At 39.8% G+C, this 26,876-nt stretch overlaps 1 long non-coding RNA gene across 1 annotated transcript; it reads left to right on the top strand.

The window, feature by feature from the left end:
• The first annotated feature begins 8,327 nt into the window (after positions 1-8,327).
• LOC123508273 lies at positions 8,328-25,998 on the top strand. Its single transcript, XR_006675901.1, has 2 exons — positions 8,328-8,432; positions 25,326-25,998. It is a non-coding gene; the product is annotated as an uncharacterized LOC123508273 (long non-coding RNA).
• The last annotated feature ends 878 nt before the right edge of the window (positions 25,999-26,876 follow it).

Raw genomic sequence — 26,876 nt, 5'->3', positions numbered from 1 at the left:
TAGTCAGGTGAGTCACAGGCAACCCCTTCAAAAGGCTCGCCCGTCCACTGCACCTAAATAGCCATCTTCAAGCTTCTCCAGTGGAACTGTAGAGGCCTTCGCGCCTTGTGGGGGGGGAACTCCGAGCTTTATTGTCGGAGTTCTCTCCAGCCTGTGTAGCTTTACAAGAGACTATGCTAGGTGATAGTACTTATTCTAATCCTCCTGGCTATCGTGCCTTTTTTAACACACCTTTCCCTGACCAGGGCCACAACGGTGGCACAGCTATTCTAGTCCGTAAAGATATACCTGTTATCCCTTAACAACTTAACTCTCCCCTTTAGGTGGTTGCTGTTAAGGTCTTTATGGGACGATTCTACACCATTTGCAGTTTATATCTCCCTCCTCGGCTTCCTGTCTCCAGGGGTGAGCTTGACGGCCTGGTGCATCAGGCCGTCTTCCTGATTCTGTCCCTTGTCTGTCAATATTGCGGGACTCGCGTTCGCAGGCGTATGTCACTCAACCGAGTCTACCTAAACCTTTTGCCCTTCGAGTGGAAAACCTCATGATGGACTTGTCGATCGACCCCACTCCTGTCTACTCTTTCCAGCTCCCACGAGTTGGTTATTGGCAGCTTCCGGTTGTTTCATTATGCCCTCCTGCCATGGATGGCAAGAAGAATTTTCTGCCAGCTCTGTCCCACACACGGTTTTTAGAACACTTTTTTTTTATCCATTCTGATGACATTCCCGTTTTTACTGAAGGTTCCAAATCTGACGCAGGCGTTGGGTTTAGTGTGGTTTTCCCCTCTTTTTATCGGTCTTTCAGCCTTCCTTCGGTGGCATCCGTCTTTACTGCGGAGCTGTCTGCCATTGTCCTAGCTTTACAGATCATTTTTACTCTCCCGGTTTCGTCTTTTACAATTTTTAGTGACTGTCGCAGTGCTCTTACTGCTCTCTCCTCTTTTATTTTCCTTCACCCTTTGGTTTTATCACCCCTGGAGTGGTTCTATCTACTTACTAGAAGAGGATATCGTGTTGAGTTCTGTTGGGTCCCTGGTCATGTAGGTGTTCCAGGGAATGAACATGCAGATCGCCTCGCTAAAGAAGTAGCAAGTCGCGCTCCATCTCCTGCTCCTGTTCCGTTTTGAGATGTATTTCCTCTAATTCGTGAGGCAGTTGCAGCAATTTGGCAGAGGAGATGGCTAACTGGGGTCGCAACCTCAAAAATGGGAGAGATCACTACTTCCTCTATCCCTCACTGGACATACACCCATGTCCGGGACCGTAGTGCACAGACTTTATTGGCGCGATTGCGTATAGGTCACACTTACCTTACACAAAGGTACCTCCTGACCAGGGAGCAGGTCTATTAAACTAGGGCACTCCACAAGTAGGTGCCGTACTGTAAGTGGCACCAGGCAGTCATCACAGTAAGGTTGACACCGCTACCTCTATCGGTGCCGCGATGGAGATAGCGGTGTCTTTTTGTTTTTTTGGGGGAGGTTGGCCTTCTCCCCTATTTGTGAATTTTAGAATTTTTATTTATGCATTTTGAGGTTTTATTTGGTTTTATCGTGTTTTTTAGTGTTTTAGCAACTTTTAATTGTATTGTTTTTAATTGTTTTTAGTTATTTTCTAATTTTTCTTAAAATTTTTTTTTTCGTCCTATTTAAATTTTGGTAGCGGCGCAAAATGACCTTGGCTGTTGCGGCGCCTACAGCAAAATCCATCCTTGCCCCAACCTACCACTCTGTCTGTTGCTGCCCAGTCTTCTGCAGCCCTAAGGAGTTTTAGTGGAGCTGAGGACTACTCAACACATCTCTGCTACTTAATAAGTGTCACCTGTCGTGAGTAAGACTTTCTAAGTATAATGGCTATTTTTCTATAAATATTTTTTGTGCATGAGTGAGTTGGCGTTCCCGCGCAAAGGACCCGCCGCCATATTGTATTCTCTTTTGAACATAGTGCTCTGATTGGCCTCCAGTGATGCCAAGTGTTGTGATTGGTCGCCTATGACATAGGAGCTTTCCGATTGGCTCTGGATAAACGCCATATTTGTTATCTTGGTTAAGGTACCAAATACTTATTTTTTTGCTAGAATACACATTTTTTTTCAGTGAGTACACACCTACACATTATCTTTTTGTCAGTGCTGCCTGCTATTACATTATTGTGCATGTTTTAATGTTTTGGTGTACATTATATGCTGTGATTCCTTATTTATATGTGCATATATCATTATTTATTTATTTTCCGTGACTGCCCTGACACGCAGTTCTCTTTGTGTCATATTTTAGGGGTAACTCCTATGTTCATGTTTTCTTTTATTGTGCACATACCATAATTATTTTACTTGTCAACTTTTTCATAATTATTTCATTACATTCTTATTTATAGTTATATTAACGTAATTAATACAGCACTTTATTCATTTTATAGTGTAAATTATCATTAATATATCTCTTGATTATTTTGAAAGTGTACTTAGTATAATTTCATCTTATTTCATTTTCTCCTGATACACTTATGTTCTTGTTAAGTACTTTTGTACTAATATTGTTAATTTTCACAGAGTGAGCGTCTAGCAGACCTGTATTTTGAGTGTGCTTGTCTAACCTGTCTGTGACTCAAGTTGTCGTCATTGCTTACCTACGTGTACACACAGCACACCTGTACGTGGCCCAACACAATTTCTCTGAGTGGTAACTATATATAATTTTTTTTTTTTTTTGTGTATGCTTTTACGTAGTGGTAAATCTTATCATCAACAATTTGTCATAATGTCTGACCCTGCTACTGCAACTCCTACTATAACTACTACAACTCTTACTATGGCTACTAATACTTTTACTCTACTCCACTACAAATGTCACACTACCTCTTACATCTGTAGCATCACCAGCTATTAAACTTCTACAACATGACTCTTCCATTCAGAAATTCAGTGAAGATACTGACACATATTCTCCTGCTCAATTTTTACAGCTATGTGAGGATGTTCTTACTAATTCTCAAATTCATTCAGGACCTGACAAAATTAGCTTTGTACGTTCTCATCTTGTCCCTGGATCATTGGCTAGTGACCTTATGACTGCTACAACATTTGACCCTAAAGTTCTAAACTTGATTATAACCAGTTTAAAGTAAACTTTTTGCAGATCTTTGGTGTACCACAGCCGAAGGGTAATTTTCAATGGGCATTTGATGCTGCACAGACAGTGTTACATGAAGCTGTGTTATCTGCATGGAAAACACTTATGATGAGAACTGATAAATAGTGTAATGAGAATATAAGTAAGCTATCGTTGCTTCAAAAAAACATTCTTCATGGCTGTCTTTTAAGGTGGCATCCCCATGCACATTCCTTATTCGCCTCAAATCTCATTCCTCCTCAAACTTTTCCCTTGTATACAGTAGGTCATTATCGGATTAAGAAGGTCACCTGGTCACTTCCGAATACCGTCTCTCTCTCTCTCTCTCTCTCTCTCTCTCTCTCTCTCTCTCTCTCTCTCTCTCTCTCTCTCTCTCTCTCTCTCTCTCTCTCTCTCTCTCTCTCTCTCTCTCTCTCTCTCTCTCTCTCTCTCTCTCTCTCTCTCTCTCTCTCTCTCTCTCTCTCTCTCTCTCTCTCTCTCTCTCTCTCTCTCTCTCTCTCTCTCTCTCTCTCTCTCTCTCTCTCTCTCGATGAAGAAGAGGAAAAAGAAACAACAAGATTTAAATGACCTGACTGAGCCGGCCTTTACCCCCAACACCTGCGGTGGCCAGAAGATCCTGGCCGTGGCAACTTCACACAGCATGTCTGTCACATATTCATAGCACTTTAACCTTATTAGACTCTACACGTAATTGATATATATATATATATATATATATATATATATATATATATATATATATATATATATATATATATATATATATATATATATATACAGGAGGGGCAAATCAAATGCCCGAGTTTTGATAGGCTATTAGGAAAAGTAAAACAATACTTAGAATTATTTGTTATTTTATTCGAATCAGTATTCAATGCCGTTTGTGTGATCACTTTTTGAAGATGGCATCAGAAAGATGGTAGCCATCTGTAGCGATGCACTGTTGAAGGCGATGTCTCAAGTTTTAGGTTGCTCTTCGGCACATCTCAAGGCAAATGCCTCGATACCTCCCTCTTAAAAGAAGACAAGTTGTAGGAATTCGGAAATACAGGTGCAGGGAGGGAGTTCCAGAGTTTACCAGTGAAAGAGATGAATGGTTGAGAAGAAAGCCTTGTGCAGCGTGGCCGCAGGAGGAGGGGAGGCATACATTTAGCAAGATCAGTAGAACAGTTACCATGAAAATAGCGATAAAATATAGAAAGGGATGCAACATTTCGGTGGTGAGAAAGAGACTGAAGACAGTTAGTCAGAGGAGGGGAGTTGTTGAGACGAAGAGCTTTCGATTCCACCCTATCAAGCAAAGCTGTGTGACTGGAACCCCCTAAACATGCGAAGAGTACTCCATACAGGGACGGATAAGGCCCTTATACAGAGTAAGCAGTTGGAGGGGCGAGAAAAACTGTCGGAAACGCCTCAGAACACCTAACTTCATAGAAGCTGTTTTAGCAAGAGATGAGATGTGAAGTTTCCAGTTAAGATTATGAGCAAAGGACAGACCGAGGATATTCATTGTGGAAGAGGGAGACAGCTGAGTGTCATTGAAGAAGAGGGGATAGTTGTCTGGAAGGTTGTGTCGAGTTGATAGATGGAGGAATTGAGTTTTTGAGGCTTTGAAAACTACTAGATTTTCTCTGCCCCAATCGGAAATCTTAGAAAGATCGGAAGTCAGGCGTTCCGTGGCGTCCCCGCGTGATCTGTAATGAAATTATATAGAGTACGCTAGTGCAACATCTGTGACATATATAAGGGGTGGGATAGTAAAACACTAACAGTGATGTCCACGCCAAGCGCAAACCTGGTGTCGCCACAGGAAGTAACACACGGTCACAGAGTGATGACAAGAGGCGTGAACTTACAAGTGTGAAGAAGAGATGAGCAAGTGGACAGCCAAATCATGTAAAGTAAATTATAAGTGATGCAAATTTTGCATTTTGTGTTTGAAATACAGCTGTAAGCTTAAAGTTGTATTTAAACATCCACCTGGTACTATATAAATTCTCGTGTATGACTCGTATAACAGAGCGGTACAATGACACGCTTGTTTGGATTTAGATATCGCTTTCAGGCATTGAATTAAACACAGTTAGCTTGCTTCACAGTGATTTTCATAGATTCATGTTGGCTAGGAGCTGAGATTTCGAGGTTTGAAATTTAAGGTCCGTTCTCCGGCTTTGGGTACGTTACTGCAGCGCGGCGATTTTCTTGTCAAATCCAAATCTACTGTTATCTGTGCCTCGTATTATAGAATCTTTGCTTCCGGCAGTTGCCTATGTGTCCCTCACACTCCTAGCAAGCGCTGGAATGTATGACAGAAGCTCCGTTTTCTCCTGGTTCACCGGAAAAACACCACCACACTACACTAGACACTGTTAACACTGCACAAGAAACACAGTATCACTGCACTATGCCACGGGCACGTAACACACCACAGAACTGTAGTCTGTAGTCTGGAGACGGAAAGAGTGACAAAACACACTGGGGAAGCGTCTGTCCACAAGTCGGGGACTCACTGCGCCATGTAGGTGGGTCCTTACAGAGCCCTATAGATAAGTATTTGCGTGTGTTGATGAAGCTGTCAGTATCAAGGAGCTTGAAGTAAAGTCCAGGAGACAATCAACACATGTATTGTTCTTAACTGGCTACAGGGAACAAAACAATCCTGGGTAACTCGGTGTGTGTCCTCTCCTCGGTCTGGGTGCAACCCTTCTGAGGATTGTGGATAGGTGTGGCTGCCAGATGTATGAGTGTAAATTATGTATATTAGTATAATGGTAAGTGCTTTCCTAGGTTACATCTAAGTAATATTACTACAACTAACATCACGTTAGAAAAAATCGAGCCTATGAGTAAGAAATTTTGGCCTCTCTTTAGGAACTGGTATTCTCAGTGGGCTTTATTTTTTCGCACATTTTTGTTGCTTTGCAAGCCTTGCAAGTGTCCCTCTTACATTAAAAAAAAAGTAGCAGAGAGAAAATGCCAGAGACACCTACTCTTTAAGGAATCCTGAAAAGGAATAATTGAGTAATATGACAAAATACAGGTATAAAGTAATGGTGAGAGAATCACAATGGCAAAGGCAGGGTGACAGCAAAATGTCATGAATGTTGAGTTAGATCTCCAAGATGGTCAAGGATACGAGTAGGGGGTTGCTCTAGAATCTAGATCGTGGTTGATAACAAAAGGAAGGTTAGCTATCCGGTTTGGTCTGGTTGGTCAGTGAAGCGAGAGGAAAGGCAAAGCTGATGGTTAAAATCTTTGCAAAAGGGAAGAAAGTCACTGTGGATATTAAATAGCTAAAGATTATTTTTTTATAGTTAAAGACATTAAAATCATATGATTTTAGTTTGAGAGTGGTTGCAGTCATAGCCAGATGGTAGAAAATTCGGAAGATTTAACAGCGTGGCCACATGATCGTTAATTCGTTACCCACATAGATGCAACATCCAGATTTAGAATGAAAATAAGGACAGAGAATGTAGGACGGAACAGACAATAGGTTCAGTTACCTTTCTCAGACACCAACGTTTCGGTGAAGAAAAGCTTATGATGTTTATGAAAGGAGATGTGGTGCTCTACAAATTGAAAAAAAAAAAAACAATGAAACAAAATAAATTGAAAAAACAATGAAAAATTAGCTTTACATATCCTTTCACCGAGTTGTAAAAGTCCAAGCGCCAAATTTAGTTTTGATCGGCTGTATTTGAATTAAGGGCGACGACAAAAACCCATCGTAATTCCTGCAGGGCGCCTTGCAGTGAGCTGCAAACAATGTGCTTGGTAGTTACTGTTTCCATACTCATCAGATATTATAGTGGACGTGAATTGGTGCTCAAATGTCTCGTGTAATTTTTCTATAAGCGGCACACAAATAGATAGACAGACAAATTTTTAATTAATAATGACGATAGTAATAAAAAAATAATAACGATAACAATAATGATCATACTACTACTACTACTACTACTACTACTACTACTACTACTACTACTACTACTACTTCTACTGGCTACTTCTACTGCTACTACAACTACTATTAGTACTAATAATAATAACAATAATAATAATAATAATAATAATAATAATAATAATAATAATAATAATAATAATAATAATAATAATAATAATAATAATAATAATAATAATAATAATAATAATAATAATAATAATATTATTATTATTATTATTATTATTATTATTATTATTATTATTATTATTATATTATTATTATTATTATTATTATTATTATTATTATTATTATTATTATTATTATTATTATTATTATTATTATTATTATTATTATTATTATTATTATTATTATTATTATTATTATTATTATTATTATTATTATTATTATTATTATTATTATTATTATTATTATTATTATTATTATTATTATTATTATTATTATTATTATTATTATTATTATTATTATTATCATTATTATCATTATCATCATCATCATCATCATTATTATTATTATCATTATTATTAATATCATTGTTATTATCATTATTATATTATTATTTATTATTATTATTATTATTATTATTATTTATTATTATTACTACTATTACTACTACTACTACTACTATTACTACTATTATACTACTACTACTACTACTACAATAATAATAATAATAATAACATAATAATAATAATAATAATAATAATAATAATAATAATAATATTATTATTATTATTATTATTATTATTATTATTATTATTATTATTATTATTATTATTACCATTATTATTAAAATAATAATAATAATAATAATAATATTATTATTATTATTATTATTATTATTATTATTATTATTATTATTATCATTATTAATTATCATTCATTCATTATTATCATTATCACACACACACACACACACACACACACACACACACACACACACACACACACACACACACACACACACACTTTTTGTCTACATAGGTATGAATAAATAAGGGAATAAATAAATAATTGAAAAAAAATAAACAAAACAGTAAAGAAATTATTACAATGGTGAGAAGTTTTGATAATTTACACGACATTTTCTGTGTTGCCTGGAACACTCCAATCACAGCCTGACATTGGAAAACCCTCCAAGTGTCACGGACGAATAAGGAGCCGCTATTGATCCCTAGAAATGATAAAAACAGAGTGGCCAAATGTTGAATTTCATTTGCAGTCTAATTCCCTGAGCCTCCAGCCGTGCAGAGCTCCTGAGGCTGGCGAGTGGCGACCCTGCTGTGGCGAGAGATCCTTCTTGTCCTCCCAACCGACACATACATAGAATCCAAGGTAAAGTATCTGTATTCACTAGCATTGTGCCACTGCTTTCTCTATTACTTTTTTTTTTTTCGTGCAGATATGGATGTTTTTCAACAATCATGTCTTGAGTTTAAGTATTGTCTCAATAGATATAAATATACTATTCATGCGAAGAAAATCAAATAAGAAAAAGGTAATTTGTCATCCTAAAGTTTTGTAGACATTTATATTGATGCTGGGATGACGTAAAGCTGTAAACAAAGTGAAGGTGAGTAGAACAAGGAAACGTACAAATTTCACACTTTCTGAATCCAACACTTCTTAAATTGTACACCTCTCGAACGCAAGAGTTATCAGTACTCTCAGTCATGCATCCCTTTCTCTGGCAAACTCTGGAACTCCCTGCTTATGTACTTTTTTATGGAAGTTAAAAACCAGCCAAAGGCAACAAAAAAAAAAAAAAAAAAAAAGGCCCACTAGAAATGCTGGTTCCCTTGAAGAATGGTAAAAAATTTAGCTGAATTTAAAGAACAAATGTCTTGAAACTTCCCTCTTAAAAGAAGTCAAGTCGTACGAAAATGGAAATACAGAAGCAGTCAGCGAATTCCAGAGGCTACCAGAGAAAGGTATGAATGATTGAGAGTACTGTTTAACTTTTGCGTTAAAGAGTTGGACAGAATAGGGATAAGAGGAAGAAGAAAGCCTTGTGCAGAGAGGGCGAAGGAGAAGGGGAGGCATGCAGTTATAAAGATCAGTAGAGCAGTTAGCATGAAAACAGCGATAAAAGATTTTTTTTTTTTTTTTTTTTACATTACAAGGGCACTGGCCAAGGGAAAACAAAGTGTTGGAAAAAAAAATCCCGCTGGTTGCCAGGCCCTGTTAAGAGGAAAGTAGAAAGAGAAAAAACAAAAAAATCTAAAAGGAGGGTCCAGTTAACGTAAGAGGTGTCTTGACACTCCTCTTTTGAAAGAGTTTAAGTCATAGGCAGGTGGAAATACAGACACAGGTAGAGAGTTCCAGAGTTTACCAGTGTAGGGAATGAAGGAGTGAAGATACTGGTTAACTCTTGCATTAGGAAGATGGACAGAATAGGGATGAGAAGAAGTAGAGAGTCTTGTGCAGCGAGGCCGCAGGAGGGGAAGGCATGCAGTTAGCAAGTTCAGAAGAGCAGACAGCATGAAAACAGCGGTAGAAGACAGATAAAGATGCAACATTGCGGCGGTGACTTAAAGAATCAAGACAGTCAGTTAGAGGAGAAGAGTTGATAAGACGAAAAGCTTTAGATTCCACCTTGTTTAGTAAAGCTGTGTGTGGATCCCCAGACATGAGAGCCATACTCCATACACGGGCGGATAAGGCCCTTGTACAGAGCAAGCAGCTGGGAGGGAGAGAAAAATGGACGAAGACGCCATAGGACACCTAACTTCTTGGAAGCTGATTTAGCAAGAGTAGAGATGTGAAATTTCCAGTTTAGATTTTTAGTGAAGGATAGACCGAGTGTGTTTAATGTAGAGGAGAGGGGAAGTTGAGTGTTATTGAAGAAGAGAGGATAGTTGTCTGGAAGGTTATGTCGAGTAGATAGTTGTAGAAATTGAGTTTTGAGGCATTGAACAAAACCAGGTTTTCTCTGCCCCAATCAGAAACAAGTGAAAGATCAGAAGTTAGGCGTCCTATAGCATCTCGCCTTGAGTCATTTAATTGTTGTTGGGTTGGGCGTCTGTTGAACGCTGTTGAATAATGCAGGTGGTATCATCAGCATAGGAGTGGATAGGGCATTGAGTCAGATTTAGGAGATCATTGATGAATAATAGAAAGAGAGTGGGTGATAGGACAGAACCCTGTGGAACACCACTGTTGATAGTTTTAGGGAAGAACAGTGACCGTCTACTACAGCAGCAATAGAACGATCGGAAAGGAAACTGGAGATGAAGGTACAGAGAGAAGGATAGAATCCGTAGGAGGGTAGTTTAGAAATTAAAGATTTGTGCCAGACTCTATCGAAGGCTTTCGATATGTCAAGGCCGACAGCAAAGGTTTCACCGAAGTCCCTAAAGAGGATGACCAAGATTCAGTTAGGAAAGTAAGAAGATCACCAGTAGATCTGCCTTTACGGAAACCATACTGGCAATCAGAGAGAAGGTTGTGAGCTGATAGATGCCTCATTATCTTCCTATTAAGGATAGACTCAAAGGCTTTAGAAAGGCAGGAAATCAAAGCTATAGGGCGGTAGTTAGAAGGATTGGAGTGGTCACCTTTTTAGGGACAGGTTGAATGTGAGCAAACTTCCAGCAAGAAGGATAAATAGAAGTAGAGACACAGATGAAAGAGTTTGACCAGGCAGTGAGCGAGTTCGGAAGCACAGTTTTGAGAACAACAGGAGGGACTCCATCCGGACCGTAAGCCTTCCGAGAATCAAGGCCAGAGAGGGCCAGGAAAACGTCTTTATAAAGAATTTTAATTTTAGGGATGAAGTAGTCAGAGGGTGGAGGAGTAGGAGGAATATGCCCAGAATCATCCAAAGTTGAGTTGGTAGCAAAGGTTTGAGCGAAGAGTTCAGCTTTAGAAAAGAAGAGACAGCTGTAGAGCCATCTGGATGAAGTAAAGGAGGGAAAGACGAAGAAGTAAAGTTGTTAGAGATATTATTGGCTAGATGCCAGAAATCTCGAGAGGAGTTAGAATTGGAAAGACTTTGACATTTTCTATTGATGAAAGAGTTTTTAGTAAGTTGGAGAATAGATTTGGCATGATTACGGGCAGAAATATATAGGGCATGAGTTTCAGCAGTTGGATGGCTACGGAACCGTTTGTGAGCCGCCTCTCTATCATTGACAGCACGAGAACAAGCAGAGTTAAACCAAGGCTTTTTAGCTTTAGGGTTAGAGAAAGTATGAGGAATGTATAGCTCCATGCCAGAGATAATCACCTCTGTTATGCGCTCGGCACAAAGAGAAGGATCTCTGACATGAAAACAATAATCATCCCAAGGAAATCAGAATAGTACTGCCTTAGTTCCTCCCACTTAGCAGAGTTAAAATGCCAGAAGCACCTCCGCTTAGGCGGGTCCTGAGGCTGCACTGGAGTGATAGAACTGGTAACGGAAATTAGATTGTGGTCGGAGGAGCCCAACGGAGAGGAAAGTTTAACAGAGTAAGCAGAAGGGTTGGAGGTTAGGAAAAGATCAAGAATGTTGGGCGTGTCTCCAAGGCGGTCAGGAATACGGGTAGGGAACTTCACTAGCTGCTCTAGGTCATGAAGGATAGCAAAGTTGAAGGTTTGTTCACCAGGTTGGTCAGTGAAAGAAGATGAAAGCCAAAGCTGGTGGTGAACATTGAAATCCCTAAAATGGAGATCTCAGCAAAGGAAAGTGAGATAAGATGTGCTCCACCTTGGAAGTCAAATAGTCAAAGAATTTTACATAGTCAGAGGAATTAGGTGAGAGGTATACAGCACAGATGAATTTAGTTAGAGAGTGACATTGAAGTCTTAGCCAGATGGTAGAAAATTCTGAAGATTCAAGATTGTGGGCACGAGAGCAAGTGGTGTCGTTACGCACGTATGCGCAACATCCAGCTTTGGATTGAAAATGAGGATAGAGCAAGTAGGAGGGAACAGAAAAGGGGCTGCTGTCAGTAGTCACAGACAACTGTGTTTCGGTTAGATAGAAAGAAATGCAACATTTCGGTGGTGAGAAAGAGGCTGAAGACAGTCAGTCAGAGAAGGGGAGTTGATGAGACGAAAAGCTTTTGATTCCACCCTATCTAATAAAGATGTGTGAGTGGAACCATGCGTGCTTTGGGGTCCGAGGGGTCTTCAAGCGCACGGGTTCGAGTCCTGTCCACGGTCTGAGTGTAGGTTGGGCTTTCTCACTCGGGGCAACGGTTTCTTAGCGGGTGGGCTTTGAGATAGGAGGTACCATAAAAAAGTATCCCCTTTAGCCCATAAATTCCCGTGAAAAACCCACATGGTATAAAAAAAAAAAAAAAAAAAACATGCGATGAGTACTTCATACAGGGGTGGATAAGCCCCTTGCAAAGAGTTAGCAGTTGGAAGGGCGAGAAAAACTGGCGGAGACGCCTCATAACGCCTAACTTCATAGAAGCTGTTTTAGCAAGAAATGAAATGTGAAGTTTCCAGTTTAGATTATGGGTAAAGGACAGGCCTAGAATATTCAGTGCAGAAGAGGGAAAGAGTTGAGTGTCATTGAAGAGGGGGTAGTTGTCTGGAAGGCTGTGTAGAGTTGATAGATGAAGGAAAGAGTTTTTGAGGCATTGAAAACTACTAAGTTTTCTTTGCCCCAATCAGAAATCTTAGAAAGATCAGAAGTAAGGCGTTCTGTGGTGTCCCTGCGTAATCTGTTGACTTTCTGACAGGATGTGGAAAGATGTAAGGTGGTATCATCAGCGTAGGAGTGGATAAGGTAAGAAATTTGGTTAAAAAGATCATTAATGAATGATAGAAAGAGAGAGTAGGTGACAGGACAGAACCCTGAGGAACACCACTATCAATAGATTTAGGAGAAGAACAGTGGCAGTTTACCACGGCTGCAATAGAACGGTCGGAAAGGAAACTTGAGATAAAGTTGCAGAGAGAAGGACAGAAACCGTAGGTGGGCAGTTTGAAAATCAAAGTTTTGTGCCAGACTCTATCAAAAGCTTTTGATATGTCTAATGCGATAGCAAAAATTTCTTCGAAATCTCTAAAAGAGGATGACCAAGACTCAGTAAGGAAAGCCAGAAGATCACCAGTAGAGCGACCTTGACAGAAGCCATACTGGCGATCAGATAGAAGATTGTTAAGTGACAGATATTTATTGAGGATAGATTCAAAAACTTTAGACCAGCAAGATATAAAAGCTATAGGACAGTAGTTTGAAGGATTAGAGCGGTCACCCTTTTCAGGAACATGTTGAATGTAGGCAAACTTCCAGCAAAGAAGGAAAGGTATAAGTCAATAGACATAGTTGAAAGAGTTTGGCCATACAGGGAAGGTGCAAGCACAGAAGCACAGTTTTTGAGTACATAAGGAGGGACCCAATCAGGTCCATAAGCCATCCGAGGGTTTAGGCCAGCGAGGACATGGAAAACATCATTACGAAGAATTTTAATTGTAGGCATGAAATAGTCAGAGGGAGGAGGAGAGGGAGCGACAAGCCCAGATCTCGGGCAGAAATATAAAGTGCATGAGATTCAGGAGATGGAGGACTCAAGTACCTTTTGTGGGCAACCTCTCTATCATGTATAGCACGAGAACAGGCTGTGTTAAGCCAAAGTTTAGAAGGTTTAGGTTGAGAAAAAGAATAAGGAATGTACGCCTCCATGCCAGACACTATAACCTCTGTTATGCGTTCAGCATACAGAGATGGGTGTCCCTGACACGGAAACAGTAATCATTCCAGGGAAAATCAGCATAATACCTCCTCAGGTCCTCCCAACTGGCAGACGCAAAACGCCAGAGACACCTCCGCTTTGGGAGATCCTGAGGAGGGTTTGGGGAAACAGGGCAAGATACAGAAATGAGATTGTGATCAGAGGAGCCCAACGGAGAAGATAGGGTAACAGCATAAACTGGTAAACTCTGGCACTCCCTACCTGCTTTTGTATTTCCGCCTTCCTACGATTTGTCTTCTTTTAAGAGGGAGGTATCAAGACATTTGCTCCTAATTTTGGATAACGCTTTTCTATCTTCTAGAGAACCAGCACCCAAGTGGGCCTTTTTTATAATAAATATTTTTATGCCTTTGGCTGGCCCTCTCTCCTACAAACAAACAAACCCGCCCCAACAAAAAAAAAAAAAAAAAAAAAAAAAAAAATATATATATATATATATATATATATATATATATATATATATATATATATATATATATATATAAGCAGAAGGATTAGAGGTAAGGAAGAGATCAAGAATGTTGGGAGTGTCTCCAAGACGGTCAGGAATACGAGTAGGGTGTTGCACCAGTTGCTCTAGGTAATGGAGGATAGCGCAAAGTTGAAGGTTAGTTCACCAGGGTGGTCAGTGAAGGGAGAGGAAAGCCAAAGCTGGTGATGAACATCGAAATCTCCAAGAATGGCGATCTACGCGAAAGGGTAGAGGGACAGAATGTGCTCCACTTTGAAAGTTAAATAGTCAAAGAATTTGCTATTGCCAGAGGAGTTAGGTGAGAAATGGACAGGACAGATAAATTTAGCTATAGAGTGACTATTGAGTCGAAGCCAGACGGTGGAAATCTCAGAAGATTCGAGTGTGGGTACACAAGCAAGTGAGCCTTTGATGAAGGAAACATTATTGCTGGGTAAAGGAAACACTAATATTAACTAAAGGAAACCCTATTGTTATGTTGAGTGAACATTATGTGTACATGTAATATGCGCGCCAAACATTCGCGAATTTTCAACTTTCGCCAAGTTCTCGAACCCCTAACCCTCGCGAATGTTGAGGGCCTACTGTATATAGAAAATTTATAGTTATATCTAATGTATATAAGAAATACAATATGGATAGAGGATGCAACTAAGTTGTGTTACTGCACAGAATGAGAAAAAACAAAAAGTACATGGAAAGAAAAGTTCGCATCCTGCCCTGCCGAAAGGCGTCCATCTGGGCAAAACAGTTTATAAATCCCTCCCAAGAAACAAAGCTGGCAACACTCCTGGGACACCAAACAATGGAGAAGAAAAGATAATTCAATTTCATTAATTTAGCATGAGGAAAAAAGATAAACGCATGACATACTCAACCGACATGCGGCACACAAGCTAAATGTGACGCAACTCAACGTAACGTGAGGCAAAAGACATAAATGCATAGTAACTCAACCTAACATCAGGCAAAAGAGATCAATATAATGTAAATGCAACCTTCATAGGCCAAAAAGTGTTAAGGATAATGAAAGACATGCTCAATGAAAAATGCAAATATTGTGACGTTCATATTATGAAAATAAAAACATTATGAAGTTTGCTGCATGAAAGATGCAAATATCTTGAGGCTTGGTGCATCAAAATGCAAGCAAAGTGAACGATACTGCATAGTAATACAGCATTTTGAAACTTATTGCATGAAAAATGCAAATATCCTGAAGTTTGGTGCATATAAACATAAACATTGTGATAATTACTGCATAGAAATCAAACATTTTGTAGCTCACTGCATAGAAAGAAAATATTATGAAGCTTGTGCCATAAAAATATTAAACATTATGAAAATGACTGAATAGAAATAAAACATGTGGAGGATCACTGCAGGAAAAATGCAGTATTTCTGAAGCTTGTTTTATTACAAGATAAACAATGTGAAAATTACTCCCAAGAAATAAAACAATGGAAGCAATTACTGCTTAGAAAGAAAAACATTCTGAAGCTTAATGCCTAAAAATAAATAATTTAGATACTTGATGCATGAAAATACGTCATTTAGAGGGTTACTGCCGAGAAATATAAACATTCTGGAGTCACTGCATAAGAATAAATAATTTTGAGATTGACTGCACGAAAATAAATAATTGTGAAGCTAACTACTGATAAATACAAAGATACTGTAGCCTACTGCATAAAAAAAAGTCATTCTGAGAGTGTAGAGAAAGATAAATATTCTGAGTGTAATGTAGAAAAAGACAATATTATAAAGCCAACTCCTGGAAGAGATATCCCTCCCATGTGATAAATAACACACACCCATGGGACAGCAGAAACAAAAATACACAACACATTGGGGAAATTGTCCTAAAATACACATTTACAAACATTCTTAGGCGTATAAGACGTGTGGCAATAGTGGTAGGCATGGTAGTGGCACTGAGGCAGGGGTTCTCAACCTTTATAAACTTATGTGCCCCTTGAAGTCTTTCAGTATTGCTTACGTACCCCTTGCCCACAATGCAGCGTCAGGAAGGGTAAAAATAAATGCATGGTTTATTGACTTAGTTTATTAAGTTTAAAGTGTGTTATATATGTGGAACAAAATTTTCAGTTAATATGAGTAAGTCACTATGAGGTAGAGTCAGTAGGAACTAGTACTTCACAGGGAAACACTAGGTAACTAGCATGCAAAACATTTATATACCAAAACGGAACTATATCAAAAAGTTTTCGATCATTGTGGCAGTGAACTACTGCTGTTTGCAGCTAGTTGCAACCTGTAACTAGTAACAGTGATAGGTAATAAATCAGAACTAAATACTATAGGTTTGCAAGGTTGTGTGGCATCTGTAATCCAAGAAAGCTTTCTCTCAAGTGACAAAACTCCAAGAGTTACCTTCTTAACGTTAACGTGTCCTGGTTCTACTGGAGGGCACATCTAGCCCAGCACATGTAGGCCACTTTAAATACTACAAACAGGTTTGCAGTTATTCAAAACTGAAGTATTTTGAGAAACCTGCCACGTACCCCTGGGTGGGTACGCGTACCCTAGGTCGAGAACCCCTGCACTAAGAAGTACAGTAGCACAAGCAGGCAGGAACAGTAGTGGTAATAATGGCAGTGGCAGTCAGGGGCAGTAACAATCATGGCAGTGGCAGCAGTAAGGGCAACCATGTGGACAGCAAGGCTTCCATTTTAGGGTAAAATACCCTAAACTAGGGTAATTGGACCCTTCTTAGGGTAGTGTTTAGGGTAATGCATAAACTAGGGTAATTTTAGGGTAATCTGCCGTCCTATGGATAGGTGTGCTTGGAATGGTGTCAATCTGGTGGCAGGCTGGTTTTCTTTCATATTCGATTCATGTACACAATCATCCCCGTGACTTGTATCATCCCTTCACCTCCCCACCCCATCCCCTTTCTCCCCAGTCTCCACTCACCCGTCTACTACGCGTACACGTTTTGGACCTTCGGACGGTTAGATCACAGTTCACACACAGAGTCAGTCACTTGCGAGGACGAGTCCACACAGAACAGCCGCAGTAGTGGCTGTAGTGCTATTTTAAAACTGTATACCAGCTGGAATCTACGTAAAGGTGGCCTTTTCCCATAATCAAAAGGAATAACTTCATTTCCATTCTATAAGGTAATTTGTTTTATATATATTGTTATGACGAGGGTCATGCAGCTGTGTGTGTTGTCTGGAGTTGTGTGGTGATGAGGCGAGCTTCGTATGTGTGTGGTATGTCGGGTGGGTGTTGACATGTCGGTTGGTGACAGTGTGCTGAGTGATGAGGATGATAATGAGGCCGTTGATGATGATGCCAGTGATGTTGATGATGATAATGCTGGTGATGAGGGTGATGATGTTACACTGTTCCACTGTGGTGGTATTGGTTATTTGAGAGGAGGTGGAGAAGGAGGGTGTTGCTAACTTCTCGATTAGTGCCTACAATCTCTCCCATTTAACGATGTTACCTGCGAATAAGTGACACTTTTTACTTCGACAATCTAGGGTAAAACACTCGAATCTAGGGTAAGATTTCATCAACTCATGGAAGCACTGGTGGACAGCAGGCAGATGACACATAGCAGCAGTTACTGATGGTTGGGACCAGAGAGTGGACGTCGGCGAAGCCAGGCATGGGCGGCGGGGTGAGGCTGGCAAGTAGGGGCTAGGATGAGGGCAGCCGAAATTAAGTCCACATGCAGGAAAACGAAGCCCTTAGCACTGGAATGATGGTGCAGACGCAGGAACGACAGGAGCAAGCAGGCACATGGAACAGAGTGCTGCAGAGACAGACTGCACAGGAGCAGGCAGCAAGAGCTGGCAGGAGCACGGAACTTGCAGTCTAGCAGGGAGCACGTGGTGTCAACAACAAAACTCCCTTGATTAAGGCTCACAAGAGATAGCGCAGAGCAGGCTGTATGATGTGGCGCAGAGCACACTTGCGTAGCAGTTGCTTTAGCAGGAAGGCAGGCTTGTAGGTAGCAGCACATGGTTTGAACGGGAGGCACGTGGCTTGGCAAGGAGGCACATAATAAATGGAGCGTCACACGTATAAGCGCTGAGGTAGGAACAGTGCTCTTTCTTCGAAACTGTGAGTAGGACACAGCGGCCAGCAGAATGTTTTAGGGGACAGTGTCCACCTTATGCAGGTGGAGAAAGACAAACTCCAATGTCCTCTTTGTAGATATAGTTATTTTATTGCCAGAATGAATACATAGGCGAGAGTATGTGCGCGTATCCGAGCCCTGCCCTAAGCCAGAATGATTTACGTGTACGTCTAAGGCGAGTTCACACGTGCCAATTTACTACTGAAATTGCAAGTCGGTAGAGTTTCCGACTGAATATTGGTGCCTAGTGATTGGAAAAACCAGTCACAAAACAAGACCAACAAGTTGGTCTTGTTCAGTTGATTTGCGAGTTTATTTACGTTGTGACGTCACGGAGTAAGCTTTGAAAATGTGGTCTCCAGGTGTTAGATGTTAGAGTTGGTGAGGGAAAAAGAACACATCTTGGACCCCAGAAATCAATTATACAGTAAAGAAAAAAAAAAAAGCTTGTGCAAATCGTCATTTGATGAAATAGCTACCACTCTTCAATGCAGGGTGTTTCAGGTGAGGATTGAAGACTTGTCAGAATTTAATTTGATCGCAATTGTGCACAGTCTCCTTAATATTAGTGTGTGGTAGACACTCCTTTCTTTCCTTCTACTTGGCCAGGGGCGTATCCACAGGCATTTTCTTTTCTGTTGACTCTTCCGGTACGCCAAAAGCAGAGCAACCACAGCTTCAGCATCGTCACTGGAGGAAGACATCTTGGCGGGTAGCTGTTTTGTTTATATTCACTTTCCGCCAAGGCGCTAACTAGTTGATACTTTCCAGTCGCTATGTGTGATGTCTTCCGACTGGAAGGGCTCAATCGATACTTCTAGCGATTTGAAATTTCGGTCGTAAATTGGTACGTGTGAACCCGCCTTAACTCTTCATCTTCTTGTGGCCTTTTCAGGTTTTATATCGCTTGTAGGTCCTCCTTTCCTTTAATATTGTGTTTAGGTCATAGACTCCTTTAAAGAAGGACTGAAACGTCACGACCTCGGGGTTTTTAACTTGAGTCTGAGAGACTTGATGCCTGATTCTTTTTAAATTGACATATGTTATGTATTTTCTAATTTTATTTTAGGGCTTTATTCGAAACTTTGAGGACCTGGAAGTTGTCAAGTGCTATCCATTCAAGAGCAATCTATGTTTTAGTGTACGACTACGTGCACATCTTCAAAAATGTTCGTAACAACTGGATTGCTGTTGATGGCCAGACACTCTCATTTGTTGTACATGGTAATGAATACAAAGCTTACTGGAGTGATATTCGGAAGCTTTATGAGATCGACAGAGCTACTCCTATTCGCTTAACCAAGCTGACGCACACCGCTGTTTTCCCCAAACGCCTTCAACGCCAGAGCATACCCTTAGTATGTCAGGTGTTCAATGACAAGACTGTCGCTGCCTTAACCCGTACAGCGTCAGAGACGTACGAGATACGTCGGCTACTCTGAGCGAACCGGGCGTCAGAGCCGTATGAGATACGTCGGCGAGCTTTCTCGTGTTTTCGGAGGTATTGCGTCCTCAAAACCTACCATTATACTGCCATCATGCACTGTAGACATTGCTCATGCTGCCTCCTCGTCCCTGCTAACATGAATGCTTCCTGTATTTATTTATTACAATTCTGAACCCTAGCAGTTTCTGCTGCCTTCAGCTAGGTGTAGCGGGAAACTGACGCCTCAACTCCGCTAATATGAACAAAGCGTAATTTCCATTAGTTACTCTTACCATTTCAGTTGTTTTTGGTAACTTATATTGCGGTGGTGAAAACTTTGTATGACATAAATAAGAATTTTCCAGTCGCTTTGTTGTAAGGAAAAACAAGTACATATTACTCGGAAAATAATTGCACCGTGAAAGGCAACACTCCCTCGCGATATCTCGTGTCTATTTTTTATCCACAAGCGCTCCCAAACAGCAAAACATGACATGTTGTTTTTCTTTCAACTCAGGAACGATATTATGCATGTGTCCAACTCGGGGATCGACTGGTGAGAAACGAGGAAGCGAATAAACTAGTCACATAAGGCTTTGCTAAGTCGCTAACCTTAGCGCAAAATATCTCGCACCAATTAATACCACTTCCAGTAAGTTCTGGAAGGAATGACTGTCATTTTCATTTGTTTCACATCATTTAAGACTGGTTTAGCAAAAAAAAAAAAAAAAAATCCATGATGTGGCCAGCACTGGCGAAATCACAAAGTCTCAGATCTGCTGACGCTGTACGGGTTAAAGACCTTCAAGGATTCATTGGGCATCAGCGAAGGCACCATCATTCTCACCCAGACAATGAGTGAGTGGTTCAAGATGATGAATGTGAAAGACCTTTTCTCAGCTAGACATCTACGTGACGAATCCAGACAGCCTTGGACAGCAGACTGTACATCTTTCACTATGTTGGAAGACGCCTACCAGATTATATCGACCTACGCATGGCAAGGAGGTAGTGGTCGTAAGCTGAAGTTAACTAAGCAAACTGCTGAAGCATTCATTGTGTCTACACGTAATAATGTGGCTGCTGCCAAATTGCTTCTGGCAGAGAAAGACTTTGACTACGTTCTGCTATATTCATGGATGAAGCCTTGGAAAAGTTTTTCGGTCAAGCCAGGAAAAGAAGTGGTGGTGGAAACTTCTACATTGATGTAGTTGACATTATGGCTGCAGCAAAAGTTACAAATTTGCAGACACTTCTAAAGCATGACATGCCAGAATCTAGTTCTCGTGTGTTTGATTGCGACAAGAATTGTACTTCTTCCATAACTCCAGATGAGCGAAGTGAACTCATTGACGAGATCACTCCTCAAGACACTCGGGAGCTCTTGAAGTCTGCTGATAACCTTACGCATAAAGTTGTATATTTGGCTGGATACCTTGTTCATAAATATGGTAATAGCACTAGTATGGAGGATATCATGGATGATGAAGATGGTAACGAGGTATCATCTGAGCTCTTAGATCATTTGAATAGAGGTGGACTGAGTGTGCCAACTATTTCAACCGTCTTTTTTGTACATAATGCCTATAATTTGCATGACATGACTAAAATGCATTGCCGCTTTCATTTTGCTGAATTGTTATCTTTTTTCGATGCACCTTTAGCTACTAATAATGCAGCATGTACGACTTTAGCTAACATTCTATTGAAAGCTCAGGTCCTCAAAGTAAGTGACAAAGAAAAGGCTGTGGGATGCCTCAGGAGGCAAGAAAAGCTCTCCATCTAGCGATGTTCCTCTAATCAAATGTTAATGTCTTTGAGTTTTGTTGTTATGAGAAATACCGTTCTTTATTTCTTGTGTTAGTGCTTCATTGTTTTAGGGCTTGTTTGGAATGTTTGACTAATACAATATTTGACAATATATATTAAATTTGGACAGAACTACAGACTTGCCTCTTATTATAATCAGCCATCTCTCACCGTCTATGAGCTACACACAAAAACGAGCTAAAATTACCAAATTTCACTATTTTGACCTTGAAATATGATCTTTTGACCTTGAAGATGATCCCAAGTGGTGTTGAAAATGTAACTATTGAACTCGCCGTCCTCAAAAGCCCCTATATTGACCCAGAGAACGTGTTTTTAGCCCTTCAAGAAGTCATTTTAGTCCAGGACTCAAGTTAATCCTTCAGACTCAAGTTAAAAACCCCGATCAGGGGACGTTCCAGTCCTTTCTTGAAGGACGATATATGACAATATACATTAAATTTGGACAGCTCTGCAGACTTGCCTCGTATTATAATCAGCCATCTCTCACCATTTATGAGTTACACACAAAAAACGAGCAAAAATGACCAAAATTCACAAATTTGACCTTGAAATGTGACCTTTTGACCTTGACGATTACCCCAGATGGTGTTGAAAATGTTACTATTGAACCCATCGTCCTCAAAAACTCCCATTTTGACCCAGAGAACATGTTTCTAGCCCTTCTAGAAGTAATTTTAGTCCAGGAATCAAGTTAATCTTTCAGACTCAAGTTAAAAACCCCGAGCAGGGGACGTTCCAGTCCTTTCTTAATGGAGTCTATGGTTTAGGTCCTTCCGCTATCTGCAGAAGGAAAGCAAAGACCACAACACAGGGAACTGACCTGGCGCTAGCAGGAGGTGCCAAAACAAAGTAGTACGCGAAAGAGCAACCGCCAGCACATATAGAAATACTACACAATAGAATAATATAAGTATACAGAGTAGATGAATGAATATATATATATATATATATATATATATATATATATATATATATATATATATATATATATATATATATATATATATGAGTGCAATATAAAATAATAATAATAATAATATGTAAACATATGATAATGTGTGGTGGATAGGCACACCGCTAATCTGCCCCGCCAAGATGTCTTCCTCCAGTGACGATACTGAAGCAGTGGTTGCTCTTCTTTTGGTGTACCGGAGGAGTCAACAGAAAAGAAAATGCCTCAGTAGAAGGAAAGAAAGGAGTGTCTACCTCACACTAATCTTAAGAAGACTATGCACAGTTGCGATCAAATTAAATCTTGACAAGTCTTCAGTCATCATCTCCAACAACATCCTGCATTGAGGGAAACAGTTCTTGGAGAGTGGTAGCTATTTCGTTGACGATTTGCGCAAGATTTTTTTGCTATATGATTCATTTCTAGGGTCCCAGATTTGCTCTTTTTCCCTCACCAACTCTAGCATCTTCTCTACATCGACACCACATTTTCAAAGCTTACTGAGCCTTACTCAGTGACGTCACAACGTAAATAAAGTCGCAAATCGACTGAACAAGACTAACATGTTGGTCTTTTTTTGCGACTGCTTTCTCCAGTCGCTAAGCACCGATATTCTTTTTTTTTTTCATGTTACGGCCTATAGCGCCTGTAGGAACACTTGGAGAGTGTTTAGGAAGCACTGTTCAGCTTCCAACCATTAGTGGCACAGACAATTTTATTTACAGTGGTACCCACATTAGGGCCCATATCACCACCCAAGCGCATCTTGGGTGTAACCACCTAGAACCTGGGTATCATGGTGACATGTAGGTAACTTTAAACCACTCGACAAATGGCATAGTTTCAAAGCGGTATGTGGTGGGGTCTGAACCTACGCGTGGACGTCTGCCCGATCCCATGCTCACCACCTTAAGCCGCGGTTACACTAGTCAACATAAACCTTGGATCCTGTCAGTTTTGTTGGATTTGGTCCAATGTTTGACGGAATCCATTAGGATCCTTGGTGAGACGAGACTCAAAGTGATACGGTTGGTTTTGTCCAAAGACGAGCATTCAAAGATAAACAATTGACGAACTATATTATTTGACAAGGAAATTTACAATATATAGAAAGAAAAAAAAACTTGGACATTAAATTTTTGTTCAAGACATATTTAAATACAATAAAAACATTGAAATAGGATTAGAAGAGTATCATGTTATTAAATATTATCAATCACCCAATTCTCATTTGACTACCATTGTTTTGGTTTGCGTCCCCACCTCGTCTCAATGGAGTGGCCTAGTCAGGTTATTTACTCCCTCTTTTTGGGCCCAAACCTCAAGATTGAGTTATTAATACTGCTGTTATCCTTGAAATGTCTACAGTTTTCTGTGAAAACGGCAAGTTCCTATCTTAATTCCTTATATGCTTAAATCGCCTTTATTTACGCACTTTAAAGGTCTCTTTAAATGCTCTGCCACGTGGTAGGCAATATGACTTGTTGCTTATGATTTTGTAGCATTTTTCAGTGTTTTTTTTTCTATTTTCTAGAGTATTTATGTTATAGACCTTCATATGATAACATCAGGACAGAGCGGGAGGGAGGCTATTAATTTTGCCTTGTAGTAGGCTATGAGGTAGGCAGTCACAGGCAGATCATATTTCGACGCTCATGAGTGCGTCTAACTATTCGCTCAAAGATATGATTGGATGGATGCCTTTTTGTCCAACCCTGTTATTGGAGTTCAAGGTTTATGTTGACTAGTGTAACCGCAGTTTTATCCACTAAGCCACCGCCTCCCTTCAGTCGGAAACTCTACCGACTTGCAATTTTAGTTGCAAATTGGCAAGTGTGAACCCGCCTTTAGTAAGACATTAGACTCGCTGATGACTCAAAGCACGTGAATAAATAAAATCGAGATGAGCACTGAGATGAATAGCTCTCATGATCGCACAGATTTCACTATTTGGGTAACTTACACATTGCAGGAGCTTTCGGTAGCCACATGACTGGGACCAAGGATTCTAGACATTGTTTATTCCTTGACTGGGACGGATTTATCCAAAGGCTCCTGTGTCCGCACTCAGCAGGAGGCTAGTGCAGTGCTGCCAGATCGCAGTCATGACAGTGTCCATCAAGCTGAAGGTGTAACACAGTATGCTTCAAACACTTGAATTATTACTTTCTTTTTTTACATTAATACATTTTTTCCTTACATTATATCTGATACACAGTTCAAAATTATACTTATATTACCATCTCCCATTGTTTCAAAGCACTTTCACATTTATCTAATTCATTCAAAATACAGCCAGTTTGCCGGACTCCTTCGTTGAAAGGCATTTGGCAAACGGTACCAAGGTACTTGCAAAGCTTATATGACTAGAAAGATGTTTGAAGGCGTTTGTTATCGTTCGTTACGTTTTCTATGTAACCGTTCATCCCGATTGTGACACTCACGGAAGCGTCTACTCATTTTTAAGGGAATCAGAATTTTGCATTTTTGAAATATGTGTCCTCAATACCCAACAAATTATGGAGTGTTACCATTTTGTTGACTGGATTATATGAGTAAGAGATAAAAAAAAATGTAGCTCATTGATATCAAAGAAACTATTCTCAAGGATGATCACAATTTGGATTCTATTTTTCTTAAGTGTTTAAAGGTTTTCGATATTGATCAGATAAGGCGTCGCTGTGCAGCTCTGACAATTAAACACAAATTGAAAGCAACAAGATGTTCTTTCATTAACAGAATGGAAATGTGGCGGAGGGCGCAGCCAACCACCAGCTGGGAGCGAGCAAGGTTCGTGCTGCTGTGGAGGTGCGGCATGTCTCTCCGCGCCATCGCACGCCACACGGGCTCCAGCGTCACGACAGTCTATCGATGGATTCGACGCTGGCAGCATGAGGGACACATTAAAACAAGGAGCAGATTATGCAAGTCTTTCGAATGTGACTTCCTAAAATACATTCCCTCAACTAAAGACGTTGAGTACGGAAACATAACATTTGCTCCGAACAGTAAGCTGGACAAGGGAGTCATAAAAACATCTTTGGATACAAGCAAGGCATTCCCATCGCCTCCCTACTATGACTCAATACACACCTTGTCCAAACACTTCCCATTCTATTTAGAGCCAAACAATTCTGATCTCCTAACGATGTTCATCGCTGTTTGTCCCTGTGAATGGCAGTTACACCCTACAACTTAAAAAAAAGTTATTGAGAATCTCCAAGGAAGATAGTTCTGCTTTGCTAGGTTTAAGAGAGCAACGTTTTATAAAAGAGTCAAATCTGATCACTTTCCACCAAAGTCTCGTCGGAGCTGTTCAATGACGCTACATTACTTCTAAATGTTGGATCTGCTACAGAGAACCAGTGATGATAGTTTAGCGGGTTTTTCCGTTAGATATAAAAGATGAAAATCAATCTGATTGAGAGAAAAAAAAAAAAACAGCAGGTTTTTAAACCTAATGTGGCAGGAAACTTAAAACTTTGTGTATAATATTTAGGATATTTTTGGTCAATTTCAATATCTTTAGTTAGCGTCACTGCATGGAACAGAATCAGTCAGCAACGTGACAGTATTGGGTGCAGAACTCGGTCATCGAGGGCGTCTTATGAATGTGTTGTTAATGGCTGCATATCCACTTATTAACAAAATTGGGAAAGAGGATTTCGGATCTCATAATATAACACAGAAAATGTCATTAATTTTGTTTTTGTAAGGACGTACGACCGCCACTCTCAAGATTAAGTTTCTTTTTATTGGCTATATATATATATTTTTTTTTTATTATCGGTTATAACTCGTCATAATTTTGTAATAATTTACCTGCCTGCAATCCCCATCCTGCTAGGCAGATTCCACTCTGTAAGTATCCTTAGCAACTGTAAACAAAACTGAATTTTCCAGTATAGGCATCACTGATATTCTGGTTCTGATTTGATAAATAAAGGCGTCAAAGTCTTACGTTACTCTTATTTAGCCTGACGCCATCTTGCATATTCTTCGCGTTATTACTTTGCATTACATAAGAACATAAGAAATTTAAGGAAGCAACCTAGAGGCCACCAAGCCTACACGTAGCAGTTCCTTTGTGAGCAAAGCTACCTAAATCTATCTATAATCCTCATCCATAAATGTTTTACCCTTGCCACTCTTTTTCATCACAATTGCAGTCCACAAAACTATTTCATCATACGTTCATAGACAACTATCCCCTCTTTAATGACACTCAACTGTTCCCATCTTCAACACTGAATATCCTAGGTCTATCCTTTACTCTTAATCTAAACATGA

This window comes from Portunus trituberculatus, chromosome 24 (assembly GCF_017591435.1).
Source record: "Portunus trituberculatus isolate SZX2019 chromosome 24, ASM1759143v1, whole genome shotgun sequence".
NCBI lineage: Eukaryota > Metazoa > Arthropoda > Malacostraca > Decapoda > Portunidae > Portunus > Portunus trituberculatus.
This window is presented reverse-complemented; position numbering and strand designations above follow the sequence as displayed.